Source organism: Cibotium barometz, chromosome 29 (genome assembly GCF_041138505.1).
Source record: "Cibotium barometz isolate CiBa-2024 chromosome 29, ASM4113850v1, whole genome shotgun sequence".
Lineage (NCBI taxonomy): Eukaryota > Viridiplantae > Streptophyta > Polypodiopsida > Cyatheales > Cibotiaceae > Cibotium > Cibotium barometz.
The window spans coordinates 47,526,109-47,540,416 of NC_141074.1; positions in this window are offsets into that span (position 1 = coordinate 47,526,109).

Here is a 14,308-nt window from a genome sequence, read left to right on the forward strand (position 1 = left end):
GCCTCTCCTAACCCACACCCCCATCAACCGCCTCTCCTAACCCACACCCCCATCCCACCCAGGCACCAGCTCTTAATTGCCACTCAACCCACCCCCCACTAGTGCCCACCAACGCTCCCTCGAACCACCCAATCTCCCTGCCAAAATCCTATCTGGAACCAGGTTCCCCATTTCAACCACTTCACCCACCACCCTTCCCCTCTTTCCCTCACCCCATACCACACCACCTCATGTTCCCTCGCCACCCCTTTCCCCAACACCACTACCACCTACTTTCTCCATCCATCTCGGATTGGGCCCATCATCGCTCCCTAAAGATCTCCCTTCTACATCAACTTGCCCACATCCTGTCTTCGCTCGATGCCTCGCTTGGCACCACCCCCTCTACCTCCAACACTCCTCCACCTCAACAACCCCAACCTGCTAACCTGCCTTCACGCACCCCCCCTAGAAAAGGGCGAAATTCCACCCTAACCCCCACAGGAGCAAGATGAGGTGGATCCCCCCCTTAGTCCCCTCAACTGGCACGCAATCCTCTGGATTGCATCGAGTTCGACGAGGCCATCCACATCCTACTCGATTGCCATCTACGCTACTAGCCAAGATCATAGACTGTATGGACATTCATGTCCTCCAGCTCTACATCGATGCCAAATAGGATGCATGGAAGTGATAGCACCTACACAAACAACGTAGTGGCTGCTACATTTGACCCCCCACTGATGCTCGGCCTATCACAAACGATTGATCTTATGGGCGAGTAGCCGGTTTGGCAGTATCACAAACGATTGATCTTATGATGAGGTATGGCTAGTGGAGAGAGAGAGAGAGCGAGAGAGCAAGCAAGCTTGGCAAAGACAAGATGGTGTGTGAGTACCTTCAAGTGGTCTAAGCACTTGCAAGTGGTATGAGCACTTGAAAGCGGTATGAGCACTTGAAAGCGGTATGAACACTTACAAGTGGTCTTGAACTTCGCTAGTGGCCTAGGCACTTGCAAGTGGTATGAACACTTGCAAGTGGTCTTAGAACTTGCAAAAGGCATGAACACTTACAAGTGGCCTTAGCACTTGCAAGTGGTATAACCACTTGCAAAAGGTATGACCACTTGCAAGTGGTCTTAGCACCTTCAAGTTGTCTAAGCACTTGTTAAACTTCTAAGAACTTGCATGATTTCTATGCACTTGCTAGTGATATAAGCACTTACAGTGGTATAACACTTGCAAGTGGTCACAGTACTTACAAGTGGTCTCAATACTTATGAGTGGTCTATGAACTCAGTGACCTCTAAGCACTTGTTGCAAGTGAAACAAGCACTTGCAAGTGGTGTAAATGTATGAGCACTTTCAAGTGCTTAAATCACTTGCAAGTGCATATATCACTTGCAAGTGCTTGGACCACTACTTAAAGGACAGAAAAATGCTTGAGTTTTCAAAAGTACCTGCATAGTGGACACCTCCTCCTTCATCTCTCTAGCAGACGTCACAGCACCAGAAGCCACTGAGACCACCCTCTCCAGCACTCCTATCTCAGCTTCCTTCTTCAGAATGAGAGCTTCATTTTCTAGGGGAGATGCTTTTAATATCTCCATGTCTGCTCTAAGTCTCTTCATCTCTACTATAACCGGGGCATAGGCCGAATAGGTGCCTTCATTGCGTAGCCACGAATCCCTCTTCTCTGCTAAGACCAATTTAGCAGAACCAACCTTCGCTTCAACAATATGGGCCTGACCATCAAGATCTTCAACAATTCTACCTAACCATTCTATGTATAGGGGCTGGGATGCAACCTCAGTCGGTTTTGCAGGGTGATTAGACACTGTCAAGGCGTAGGAGTCAACAGCATGCTCTGTTTGTCCATATAAGACAGAAACACCGTAATCGGACATGAACTTCCTCACTTTGTGATTCAAACCTCCCTGTTGAGCCTTCACATTCTCCAAGACCATACCACCCACCACAACCCATGCAATCTTGTGACTTTCGCGTTGAGCTTTAGTAGCTGCACAATTCTCAAAGGCAAACCCCCTAGCTAACTTTGTCATTAGTTCCCCATTAGAGGGGGCAGCCTGGTACACTTTCGATACAAAAGACGACAAGCGTCGTATAGGTGATCCTGCACCATATTTAGGAAGACCTTTGTCTTCTTCTTTTCGGTCGGGAACGTTGAAGACAGTCAACGACTCCTCAGGTGGCAAATCCTCGACAGTAAGGTCTTTGGGCCGCTTGCCCTCCATGCTCAAGCCGTACTCAGCATGCAACTCAACTGCTGCTACGTACTCAGATGACGCTGTCAATAAGAGAACAAGCAAACATTAGTTCTCAAGGGGAGCATGCATTGACAGAGAAAAAATGTGCAAACAAAAGCCAATGAAGGAGATGTGTAAGAAGGATATGTGCATGCGCAGACATGGAAGAGGAGCATAATACCTTTCCGAGTAGACTTTCCTGTTGGGGGGCCGCATGTTGTCTGGGAAGCTTCACCTTGCTCTGGCATCGGTGAAGGGGTCTGCATGACCGAGTCAGCATCCGCAAAGGGTCTCTTGCACCTCTAGGGGGTGTGTTCTTCTTGGGGGTGGGATCACTCATCTCTCGGCTTTGTGAAACGGTGAAACCGTGAGTGATGCGAGGCAGCAAAGGGATGAATGGGCAGGAAGCTTGCTTGGTAAGAGGGAATGCAGGAACGGAGCAGAGGGAGAAGAGCAGTAGAGGGAGAAGGGGGGCGCGCGGGATAGGCCAAATCAATGCATGCTTAAAGGAGGGTGGCCCGTTTCCTTTTCATGATGGCCCACTATTTTCCATATTAAGAGAAGGGGGGCGCCAAATCATTGCATGCTTTGAAGAGGTGGGCCCAATTAATATTATGATGGCCCACTATTTTCTATATTACTAATTTTAAAAACACTAAACTTCCCTCCTTTTAGGGGCTATTGGTGGTACCACCAAAAGGTGAAAAAAGTGGTACCACCTATACATGCTTTCACCCTGCCACCGCCATCCTCCAATTCTATGAATCCCACATCGCCTTTCCCATTGACATCACTGTCAAAGAGGCACAAGAGGCTAAGGCCTTATTCTTCTTCTCCAAATTCTCGGTAGTAGCTGCCCCCTGAAGGAGACCCCATCGATGACGATGATGACAACAAGGGTGAGTACCACTCCACTAGTGGAGACAACCATGCCCCCCCACCTCGACTCCAGCAACAGCCTCCTAACCCACACCCCCCATCCCACCCAAGCTCCAGCTAACCCACCCCCCACTAGTGCCCACCAATACTACCTCCAACCACCCACACTGCATGCCAAAATCCTATCAGGCACTAGCTTCTCCACTTTAACCTCTTCACCCGCCATCCTATCCCTCACTCGATACCACACCATCTCGTGTTCCCTCGCCACCCCCTTCCCCAACACCACCGTCACCCCCTTCCTCCCTCCATCTCGGATTGGGTCCATCATCACTTACGTCTTGGCTTGGGCATGGATGGTGTCAACCCATTTGGCTTCAAGTCCACATCATGGTCATTTGAATTTCATGCATAAAGGTATGCATAAAAGTTGATTATTATATTATAAAAGTGTGACTTTTATTATATTTGAATTTCATGCATAAAGGTATGCATAAAAGTTGATTATTTTATTATAAAAGTGTGACTTTTATTATAATTGAATTTCATACATAGAGGTATGCATAAAAGTTGATTATTTTATTATAAAAGTGTGACTTTTATCATAATTGAATTTCATGCATAGAAGTATGCATAAAAGTTGATTATTTTATTGTAAAAGTGTTACTTTTATCATATTGGATTTCAAAGGTATGCATAAAAGATATTCTTTTTATACTAAAAGTGTGATTTTCATCATAAATGGATTTTATGCATAACTTAGATGCATAAGAGAAATTCTTTTATTCTAAAAGTGTAATTCCGACCAAATTGAATTTATGCATAAGAAGATGCATAAAAGTTTGATTTTTAATTCAAAGTGTCATTCTCATCTAAATTGAATTTATGCATAGGAAGATGCATAAAAGAATAGAATTTCAATTCAAAGCGTTATTCCCATCCAAATTGAATTTATGGATAGGAAGATGCATAAAAGATTGAATTTTAATTCAAAAGTGTCATTTTCATTTAAAATGAATTTATGCATAGGAAGATGCATAAAAGAGTGATTTTTAATTCGAAAGTGTTAGTCTCCTTAAATAGAATTTATGCATAAATAAAAATGTAGAGAAATCTTATATCAAATATAAGAATTCTCTTGTATTCTATAAAAAGATATGAAATGTGATAAGACGTGATAAGAGGTGTATGAGATGTGATAAGATGCGTATGGGAAGTGATAGGAAGTGATAAGAGGTGTATGAGATGTGATAAGATGCGTATAGGAAGTGATAGGATGTGATAAGAGGTGTATGAGATGTGATAAGATGTGATAAGATGCATATGGAAAGTGATAGGATGTGATAAGAGGTGTATGAGATGTGATAAGATGTATATGGGATGTGTTAGGGCGAGAATGGATGTAATGTGGATGTATGGATGTAGATACGGATGTGTATGTATGTATGTGGATGTGGATGTATGAATAAAGATGTGAAAACGGATGTGTATGTATGTATGTGGATGTGGATGTGGATGTATGAATGAAGATGTGAAAACGGATGTGTATGTATGTATGTGGATGTAGATGTATGAATGAAGATGTGAAAATGGATGTATGTATGTAGATGTGGATGTATGGATGTGAATGTGAATGAAGATGTGGATGTGGATGTATGGATGTAGATACGGATGTGGATGTATGTATGTGAATGTGGATGTATGAATGAGGATGTGATAATAGATGTATGCATGTAAATGTGGATGTATGAATGAAATGTGGATGTGTGGATGTGGAAATGGAAGTATGGATGTATGAATGTGGATATGGATGTATGCATGTAGATGCGTATGTATGAATGTGAAATTGGATGTATGATGTGGACGTACGAACATGGATATGTATGTAGAATAATGAATGTGGATGTGTACTATGTGAAATAATGTGTAGTCTTTATGAGTGAATGGATGAGAATGAGTACACATTGAATGGAATGGGGAATAAGTAATGTGGTCCGAGAGTGGATAATGTGGAAAGATGAGAGTTCGTTATAGAAACTGTATTTTGTGACTGTTTGTAAATGACTTTTTTATGTCAAGAATGCTGGTGAAGCATTTTGACCGTCTTGTGGATTAAGGTCATGGAGACCTAACTGATAAAGTTGCAACTGCTGACGGAGAGTCATTGGAGGATGTCTTGCGTAGCAAGGTCGGCCGAGGTCTTGACTAGCCTCGGTTCCATTTAAATGGTGAGCTTCCACTACCGTGGATGAGGGACCAAGGAAGCGGCCTATGAGTGAAAAAGTCACACTTTTATAATAAAATAATCAACTTTTATGCATACCTCTATGTATGAAATTCAATTATAATAAAAGTCACACTTTTATAATAAAATAATCATTTTTTATGCATACCTTTATGCATGAAATTCAAATATAATAAAAGTCATACTTTTATAATAAAATAATCAACTTTTATGCATACCTTTATGCATGAAATTCAAATATAATAAAAGTCACACTTTTATAACAAAATAATCAACTTTTATGCATACCTTTATGCATGAAATTCAAATATAATAAAATTCACACTTTTATAATAAAATAATCAACTTTTATGCATACCTCTGCATGAATTTCAATTATTTATGATAAAAGTAACACTTTTGATATAAAAATTTATCCATTATGCATACTTCTATACATGAAAATAAAAATGATAAAAGTAACACTTTTGATATAAAAATATTTATCCATTATACATACTTCTATGCATGAAAATAAAAATGATAAAAATAACACTTTTGATATAAAAATTTATCCATTATGCATACTTCTATGCATGAAAATAAAAATGATAAAAGTAACACTTTTGATATAAAAATTTATCCATTATGCATACTTCTATGCATGAAAATAAAAATGATAAAAGTAACACTTTTGATATAAAAATATTTATCCATTATGCATACTTCTATGCATGAAAATAAAAATGATAAAAGTAACACTTTTGATATAAAAATTTATCCATTATGCATACTTCTATGCATGAAAATAAAAATGATAAAAGTAACACTTTTGATATAAAAATTTATCCATTATGCATACTTCTATGCATGAAAATAAAAATGATAAAAGTAACACTTTTGATATAAAAATTTATCCATTATGCATACTTCTATGCATGAAAATAAAAATGACAAAAGTAACACTTTTGATATAAAAATTTATCCATTATGCATACTTCTATGCATGAAAATAAAAATGATAAAAGTAACACTTTTGATATAAAAATTTATCCATTATGCATACTTCTATGAATGAAATCATACTTTATAATATATAAACCATAAGGATTACTCTTTTAGAATAAGAAAATATGAATTTTATTTCACTAAATTCTAAAAATTTTGCCATAACCTCCTTTGTATGGCTGACCATTTTTCAAATTTCTAACTAATTAAAGTGCACAAAAAGTATTGAAATTATCCTAAAGTAACATTTGTCCATTTAATTGAAACAAACATTATAAAAATTTGACATTAATCAATTAACCATTCACCTAGGTTAGAGAATGGTTGGTTTTGTTAGAGAAGAGAGGGGAATGCCTTTTGTAATGAGGCCTAACATTATAGAGAAGACATAAAGCATAAAAACCATTTAAATCCATAAAATAAATGAAAGAAAAGAAGAATCACCAACTTACTAATGACTTTGATAGCTTTCCTTTGGCTTGATGGTTTGAGGGTTCAACTCTTGTTGAACAAGAGTGGCCACCAATCTTTGGAAGAGGGAAATGTCAAAAACTAATGAATTATTAATGAATTCATAGTTCTTGGCTTGGGTGGAGTAGAGTAACAGTGCAAAAAACACTATTATTTTTCAACAAGGGGGAGGCTTCTATTTATAGGAAAAATTGAGCTCCTAACCAAACAAACTGATTCTAGAATTTTCCAAATCAGTTTGGTCAATATTTGACCATTTTTAGGTCAGTTAAGTTAACTTTTTGGAACTAGACTTGAATGAGGAGAGAGGAGAGATGAAATATCTTAATTTTTATGAGTTTAAAACTCATTCAAGCATGTGAATTAGGCGCCTCATTGAAGGCCCTCCTCTTCCTTACAGATGTGTCAAAAATGGAATCATTACACCCAAAATATCTCATATTTTTATATTACTCATAGTTTTTTACTAATAACCCTTGTACATTTTCAACTCTTCATCTTATGTGAACATTGAAGGGGCTCACCTTCCTTACCTAGGTGTCAAAATGGAATCATTATACCTAAAATATCTCATATTTTTAATATTGCTCATAGTTTCTTACTAATAAACCTTGTACATAGTCAACTCTTCATCTTATGTAAGCATTTACTAATTTTTGGGTATCTTCTTTTACAAAATTGGATTTATCTCCTCCCCACACATGGATTGATCCTATTGGCCCACAGGAACCTTAATTGGACCATAATCCAAAAATTTCTGAAAATCTAGACCCTTAGGCTAAGGTCTTTTATACCCATTTCCAATTAATTCTAATTGCACATTGGAAAGTTATTTTTGAATTTTTGATTCAGGGGAATTCATTTTAATAATATGAGAAATTTTTTTATCTAAAAATATTCAAAATCTGAATATTCTCTCTCTAGAATATTTTCTCTCTCTAGGTTAAAACAGTTAGAAATAAGATCTTTTATATTTCTGAAGAGGGGATTGATTACAGGGAAAGATGATGGATATCTTGAGAGGCTGGGGAGGAATCTTACAGTAAATGTTTGAATAAAAATCTGATGCTATGCCTTGATGGAAAGGTCACCCCCTTCTCTTCTTTACAATTCAGCCCTTGTTAATCCTAGAAAGTTTAATTAAAAGATTGATAAACTCTTTTCATTGTTTACTCTCTTGATTTTTAGAAAATGGAGTAGATTAGAGATATTAGAATTCAAATTGGATTAATTCAAGTCATAAATTGAATGTTAAAATTGAGAAATGGTCAGCCATACAAAGGAGGTTATGGTAAAATTTTCTTAAATTTTGTGGAACTAAAGTTTATCAGGTTATTCTAAAAGAGTAATTCCTTCCGTTTGTGCATTCTAAAAGATTTGTTTTTATTTCAAAAGTGTCATTCCCATTCAAATTGAATTTATGCATAGAAAGATGCATAAGGAAATTTATTTTTATTTCAAAAGAGTTATTCTCATTAATTTTGATTTTATGCATAGAAAGATGTATAAAGGAATTTATTTTTATTTCAAAAGAGTTATTCTCATTAACTTTGATTTTATGTATAGAAAGATGCATATAGGATTTTTTTTATTTCAAAAGAGTTATTCTCATTAATTTTGATTTTATGCATAGAAAGATGCATAAGGAAATTTAATTTTATTTCAAAAGGGTTATTCTCATTGATTTTGCTTTTATGCATAGAAAGATGCATAAGGGAATTTATTTTTATTTCAAAAGAGTTATTCTCATTAATTTTGATTTTATGCATAGAAAGATGCATAAGGGAATTTATTTTTATTTCAAAAGAGTTATTCTCATTAATTTTGATTTTATGCATATAAAGATGCATAAGGGAATTTATTTTTATTCCAAAAGTGTTAATTTCATTAAAATTGATTTTATGCATAGAAAGATGCATAAAGGATTTATTTTTGTTTTAAAAGTGTATTTTTCTTAAAATTGAATTTATGCATAAATAGATGCATAAAAGGATTTTGTTAAAAGTGTTACTCCCACTGAAGTTGATTTTATTAATGAATAGATGCGTAAAGAATCTTTATATCAAAAATTAGAAATTCTCTTAAATTCTATGTTTAAACGAATGTGATGAGAATAGATGTGATGAGAATCAGATAGATGTGAATGAATGGATGGATGTGATATGAATAGATGTGATGAGAATCAGATAGATGTGAATGAATGGATGGATATGATATGAATAGAGGTGATGAGAATGTGATGTGGATAGATGTGATGAGATGCGATGTGGATAGATGTCATGAGATGCGATGTGAATCAGATAAATGTGAATGAATGGATGAGATGTGATGTCATGTGAATCAGAATAAATGAATGATATGGGATATGAGTGAATGTATGTGATGATAATGGATGTGAACGTGTATGAGAAGAATGGATGTGAATGAGTATGTGAAAGAATGGATATAAGGATGTGTATGAGAAGAATGGATGTGAATGTGTATGTGAAGAATGGATGTGAATGAGTATGTGAAAGAATGGATGTGGATGTATGAGAAAGAAAGGATATAGATGTGTATGTAAAAGAATATATGTGGATGTGAATGTGATGAGATGGATGTGATGTGATGTAGAATGGATGAGATGGATGTGAATGGATGGAGGTGATGTGATGTAGAATGGATGGAGGTGATGTGATGTAGAATGGATAGATGTGAATGGATGTGATGTCATGTGAATCGGGATGTGAATGAATGATATGAGATGTGAATGGATGTGATGTCATGTGAATCGAGATGTGAATGAATGATATGAGATGTGGATGGATGTGATGTCATGTGAATCGGGATGTGAATGAATGATATGGGATGTGAATGGATGAGATGTCATGTGAATCGGGATGTGATTGAATGATATGGGATGAGAATGGATGTGATGTCATGTGAATCGAGATGTGATAAATGTGATGTGATGTGATGTGATACAAATCGGGTAAATATGAATGCATGAGATGTGAATGAATATGATGTGATGAGATGTGGATATGGGTAAATGCGATTGAGGAAAGAAGTGATGAGATGGAAAATGATGCGATTGAATGAGAATGGGAATTTATATGAAATGAATGTGGATTAAGTAATGTTGATTATTGTGGAAAGATGAGAGTTCGTTATAGAAACTGTATTTATGGCCTATTTTTGAATGACTATTTTATGTCAAGAATGCTGAGAAAGCGTTTTGACCATCTTGTGATTAAGGCCGTGGAGACCTAGCTGATAAAGTTGCAACAGCTGACGGAGAGTCAACGGAGGACGTCTCGCATAGCAAGGTCAGCCGAGGACTTGACCGGCCTCGGTTCGATTAAAAAGGTGAGCTTCCGCGGTACGGTGGATGAGGGACCAAGGAAGCGGCCTATGAGTGAAGCGCTAGGTCACCTACTACGAAGGATCCTAGAGGGTGCTGACCATACGGTGCTCGGACTCTGGGTCACCGACGATACCTACACGTGCGTTGTGGAAGATATTGGAACAGAGTAAGAGTTGTTTTCTGAATTCCGGCATGGATTTGGTTGATTGACCTTGCTGGTCCTCAACGGATGAGTCCATGGCCCTTTTATATGGATCCATTGGTTGATCTTGTTGATTCTCAACGGAGTTTCCATTTTGATATGTGAATATATTGCCGGTTACTATGAGCTAGGAACTATCGAAAAGGCCCCTAAGTGGTCAAGTGGTGAGCGTTCTGGTTGCCAATGATGCCATAGATACATCGATGAAGGAATGATTGGAATTAAGGATTCAACCAGAGATTTTGAGGATTATGATCAGTGAGACAATGGTTTCATTGAATGATTGTTTTTAAAGATAGATGATGCTGAGACAAAGGCAATTTCATATTGGGTGTGTAAGTGGAGTGACTAGTTTTAAGTTTGCATGAATATCCGGCTAGGGGGCCTGGGAACTCTTTTCCCTGGTACCCGAGACAAAACTTAACCAAATTCTTAATTGGATCCCATCACTACAGTGGTTGGGCGGTTAGCTAACCCATGGGAATGGATGGGATGGATCCCTAATTTGAGACTCAATTCTGTTATGGTACGATAGATGAAGTAAATCCCGGACAAAAATTGTTCTATGGAAAAGAATCAACGGCTGTGCCTCTCAATGAAGAAAAAAGCGTTGGTCTCTATGATCCAAGTGCAACCTTTTTCCTGATTTGACTAGGGGACTTACGGGTTAGGTCAGATCAGTTCTGTTAGATAAGGCGTTTGACTACGTTAGAGAAAAGTTATCCTGGAGGAATCGCCCGTGTTTTTCGAGCAAGGAAAGTTTTTTCGGGTTTAGTTTTGAATGAACTGATGGATTAGTCTCTTGTCTGGATATCCATGGGCGAGGCTCCGAGTGTGGGACTCGACCTCGTGCAATAAGTGCTACTTCCGCTGCTAGCACCCCTGAATTTGTTGCGCGGTGGGGACAGGGATCTTACAACCGAGGCTGGTCAAGACCTTGGCAGGCTTTGCCCTGCGAGAGACGTCCTTCGATGACTCCCCGCTGCCTGTTACAACGTAAACTCTCCTTAGATTAAACAATAAACCAAATGCTTCCTCCAAGCATTCTGGCGTAAGACAATCCTTTACAAAAAACAGAGTTTCTATGCAAGTAAGTGTAACATACCCATCTTCACTGATAAAGAAATGTCCATGTAATAGATAAATTTATGAGTTTTTATGGTATAAAAATCAATGATTTTATTAAATGAGTCATTTCTACTTAGAATCTTCAAATTCTAAGCCAAAATTTGAAATCTGCGCGTGATTTTACCCTAATATAGGATTTTACAGCATCCAAAACGGACACCGGATCAAGCTTATATGCAAATTTCAATCATTTTTAGTTAAAAAGTGACGACCTTTAAACCTTAATAAATGCACGACCGGGCATCTGATTGACGAACAGTCTGCACCCCAATGACCAAGAGAACCTCTCGGACAAAAGAAAAATTCACCCCCCGGGGCGGTCCAGCACGCAAATCGAGGCCGACGTCCCAAATTTAGGGATCCCGCCCCAAAATTTAGACCGTACACACTTACCAGGGTGCCCGTACGATGGCCGCACAAGAACCAAAGGACAACCACCCACTGTGTGGTCCACACGTACCGCTACGTGGACACCCATGCTGCCCCTGACTAGACAAGGTACATGCGTACCACTCCTTTCCCTGTTAACCAACATCGTACCACTCCTTTCCCTGTTAACCAACATCGTACCTTTCCCCCAGAGCCATGCAGGCCACTGATGCGACACGCATTTTTACGCAGCGTATGCTCTGCTGTGCCGCCGTCCGTTCCCATGCAGTGTACTTGTTGTCGCCCCTTGCAGCCACCCCTCTCCACACCCCCTCATTTGCCACTTTTCAGACAAGGCTATTCTCCTCTCTCCCCCCCTCTTGCTAAGGAGGTAGTGTCCTTAACTCTTCTCCCCCCGTGTGAAGAGACTTACAGCAGCCTTCTCCCCTTTAGCAAAACGTTTTTGTCTTAAGGACATCTCACAATTCCCTCCCCCCATTTGCGTGGACTTTAAGAAGAGGTTTTAGTCTTAAGAGAGGGTTCATGCGCTATGGTCTTTTGCTCATATGGTGAGCAAACGGAAGAATGGATGTGGATGTGTATGTGAAAGAATGGATGTGGATGTGTATGTGAAGAATGGATGTGGATGTGTATGTGTATGTGAAAGAATGGATGTGTATGTGTATGTGAAAGAATGGATGTGGATTTATGTGAAAGAATGGATGTGGATGTGTATGTGAAAGAATGGATGTGGATGTATGTGAAAGAATGTGAACTGCCAGCTGCTGTTGCATTTGAACTTCCCTTAGAAAAACACATATACCAAATGCTCCCTCCAGCATTCTGGTATAAGACTATCCTTTAAAAAAACAGGGTTTCTATGCAAATTTTTAGTTTTGATTTTCTTTTGAATACAATGAGTATATCTTAATTCCGTATCCCAAGACTTCTAGATCACAGGTCTGCTCCCAAACAAAATTCCTCGAATTCTGTAATCTTGATCCTCAGATCAAAATCAAAGGTCTTAATTTAATTTTAGATTCAGTGGGTGATTTGATTGAATTTTCTTGAATTGGTCACATCGTCTTTTCTTGAAACTGATGAAGGAGATTAAGTCGTGGTTATAGTCTGATTCAGGGTTCGAGTCTGGAAAGGTTCTCCGTGAACTATCTTTCTCGAAGGGTAATATTTCAATTACTACTTTACTGAATTTCATTCATTGAGTATTTTGCTTAACTGAATTCAAAACTAAACACGTATTCCTATGAGGAATAAATTAATCATTTATCTAAAATTCCAACTTCAAAAGATCTTCTGAATTTTCTCATCACCATCCTAGAGAATATGAAACAGTAGAATTTTCCTTCACAGAGTATTTACTTATTCATTTACCAATATTCATGGGATTTAAACAATGATTAAAGAGAACTCTCATTTTGATATAAAAAAAATCGGCATGCATCTATTTATGCATAAAATCCAACTTCTATGGAAATAACACTTTTATATTAAAAAAATCCTTTTATGCATCTATTTATGCATAAAAATCAATTTTGATGAAACTAACACTTTTATAATTAAAAAAAAATCTTTTATGCATCTATTTATGCATAAAAATCCGTTTTGATGAAAGTAACACTTTTATAATTAAAAAATTCTTTTATGCATCTATTTATGCATAAAAATTAATTTTGGTGAAAGTAACACTTTAATAATAATAAAAATTCTTTTATGCATCTATTTATGCATAAAAATCAATATTGATGAAAGTAACACTTTTATAATATTAATAAAAATCTTTTATGCATCTATTTATGCATAAAATCAATATTGGTAAAAGTAACACTTTTATAATAATAAAAAAATCTTTTATGCATCTATTTATGCATAAAAATCAATATTGATGAAAGTAATACTTTTATAATTTAAAAAAACCTCTTATGCATCTATTTATGCATAAAAATTAATTTTGGTGAAAGTAACACTTTTATAATAAAAAAATTCTTATGCATCTATTTATGCATAAAAATCAATATTGATGAAAGTAACACTTTTATAATTAAAAAATTTCTTTTATGCATAAAAATCAATATTGATGAAAGTAACACTTTTATAATAATAAAAATTCTTTTATGCATCTATTTATGCATAAAAATCAATATTGATGAAAGTAACACTTTTATAATAAAAAAATTCTTTTATGCATCTATTTATGCATAAAAATCAATATTGATGAAAGTAACACTTTTATAATAAAAAATTTATTTTATGCATAAAAATCAATATTGGTGAAAGTAACACTTTTATAATTAAAAAAAATTCTTTTATGCATCTATTTACGCATAAAAATAAATATTGATGAAAGTAACACTTTTATAATAAAAAAATATCCAATATGCATCTTTCTATGCATAGAATTTAAATCTAATGAAAATC